The sequence below is a fragment of the Dendroctonus ponderosae genome, unplaced genomic scaffold (genome assembly GCF_020466585.1).
Source record: "Dendroctonus ponderosae isolate FM_Combo_2020 unplaced genomic scaffold, Dpon_F_20191213v2 Dpon_F_20191213_2, whole genome shotgun sequence".
NCBI lineage: Eukaryota > Metazoa > Arthropoda > Insecta > Coleoptera > Curculionidae > Dendroctonus > Dendroctonus ponderosae.
The window spans coordinates 14,350,228-14,353,009 of NW_026018165.1; positions in this window are offsets into that span (position 1 = coordinate 14,350,228).

The window sequence follows — 2,782 nt, forward strand, 5'->3', positions numbered from 1 at the left end:
CATCAACTTTCCTTGAAGTTTTTAAATTTTTATTGAATTTCAATATATTTTCTCCATTCCTTACTTGAACTTTTAAGTTGTGTTAAAGAATCAAATTTGTTAGACTGAAAAGCAAAATCAAAAACGCCTTTTTATATAACAATTTTCCGACTATTCTCGTATATATATATATATACAATACTTGCTGCATTTGCTGTTAAATACGCATTTGATTACATCTATTTACAGGAGAACGTTTGCTTAATGAATAAAGAATAAAAATATGTATCAAAGTTTTAATTGTTTGACTTTAAATTGTACTTAGTCCGGCTTATCTCATTTTCCCACTCGCAGATTGTGGTTTGAAAACCGTTGGTTCTTTGGTTAATGCACGATTTTTTCCTACTATGCATTTAAAGTGTCGACTGTGCCTTTTACTGCAGGAAAATATCTAAATAGTCATTTTTTGTTCAGCCAATGTCGTTATTAATTTATGTTGATGAATAGTGAGCAAGAAATACAACAGTTCTTATTAATTTTTTCGTGTTTTTTTGCAAACTTAAGTCGTTTTAGCCATCGTGTGGCGAATCTAAAATGCCGAATTTAATAAGTTAATGTGTTTCTTAATCCTCGTTGCGCTATTTTTGCATAAGCTGTTTACAAATATTCATTACTGTAATGGAATTTTATATATTGACTGAAATACTGCATTCAACAAGAAAATTAATTTCAATTTAAGAACTTATTTAAACAGATAAGCTGCAATAATACAGAAAATAGAACAATATATAACTTTTTCGCATCGAAAGGATTAATTTTCAAATAATCCGTTTCCGATTAAGAAAATATTTTTATTTCAAATGGCCATGTTGTATTTTGAAACGAACTCACATTTACATTGATCGATTTCTATAAACGTATTAAATATCCTAAAAGCTGTTTACTTTCAATAAAGGTTTTAATCTGGAAACTAATTTAATAAATGCTTTCAGACGGTTAGGCTTAACGGCTTAAAAGCGACTGCTAAGTCAGTAGGAAAAGGGTTAATGAAACTTTAGTTTAATGTAATTTGTCAAAACAATAAGTATTTCAATCGAAAATAAGGAACACACACACAAAAGCAAAACGAAAAACACACAGGAAAAGACAAGACCGAATATCGTTGAATAATGTTTTCCAATGCGGATATAAAAGAAGAATGAAGGGATCAGAGAGGTTAACAAAACACACTAAATTCCACTGAATTTCAAGCGAAAAAACACGCAAAATCTGAAATGTTTCCCGAAGAAAATACAAAATGCTTCAAGAACATTTAGTTTAAATTCGCTAATCTGAACTTGAACCATTCAAATTAAGTCTTCTTATATCTTGCAGCTCTACCAACAACACAATCAGGATACGGTTTGAAACGTAAATTCGATTTTATATTTAGACACTTTTTGCAAAGCACTTCGATTCGATCGGTAAAAAACTTGTTATTTGATTGCTCCGTTGGGCCTACTTTTGTAGCAAATTAGATGTTGACGATTTGGAACTATGTAAGCAACTTCCAAACTGTTCAAACGCCTACCGCACTGATGTTACTTCGCACAGGGAAATCGCTTTAAAAGAAATCTCATGTGGCATTTTGAGCTCAAAAATGCATGGAAATTGCTTCATATCTCAATACTGCATGGGTGTAAAGCAAATAGCAAAATGCAATGTGTACCTTTGGCTAATAGAGTTTTCTTGCACTTGCACGTTCCACATTGTAAGAGTAAAGAGGCTTTAACCGTTGTTTCGGAGCTTTTCATATAGAATGCATCAAAAAGCATTTCGTAAATAAGGCAACTGATTTCAGATTTAAGTTTTTGAGCTTTTTGACCTTATCTGAGTTCACTTTTCACCATTATATTATTTTATTTTATACCAAGTCAAACATTTCGGTTGTTGTTTTAATGTTGCAGCTTGTATAGCAATAATATTATTTGCAACAGTTTCTTTTATTTTAAACCGCATATGCATAAATTGATGCAAATCCTAAGGTTCAGCTAGTGAAAGTCGTAAAAGTCTTTGGTGGAATATTTGATACAGTGAATGCAAACTAGAAACAAAAGAAGTAATCTCTAGGTATAAAGCTAAAATACGTGTCAGTTCGTTACGAATCCCCCTTATTTGCCATTTTCAGCTGAAAATTTCGCACTGAAACCAATTTTCCAGAGGTCTTAAATTGTGTAGAGTTGCATAAGCCGTCTCCTATTCCAAACAATGGCACAAAGAAATCCGAGAGATGCAAGATTTCGCCCTCAGGTTTGCGATTTATATAAAATTAATATAAATGAGAACGCAAACAACTCGACCATCAGCAAATATAGAAATATCCGTCGTAACGAAATTGATAAACGACATTAGTGGGTTTACTTCACTAGGACGATAGTGTTTTGTTGAGTCCTGGACGTAGATCTCATTCAACGTTGAGTGGAATTGTTCATGTTTACGTCCGGAAATGGAATATGTGCTTAATATAGCGTGTCTCTTTTGTACATTCTTGCAAAGCAAATTCGTGTTAAAGCAAATATAAATTATTCTTGTTCAACACCCTCAACAAATCCGTTAATGATCAATTATTGAGGGAAACTCTCTTTGCAAGGTTTGCAAGTGAGCGAAAAATAGTGATTTTACTTAGGCGAACCGAAAATGTGAGTCAGGAGTTAGGGAAAGAATGGCAAATATTGTACTAATAACTTTGGAATCCACCCTAAGTTATTTTACGAGAATTGCGCTCCACAAAGTTTATCTTATAGATAGCTGTTAGATAGCAGTT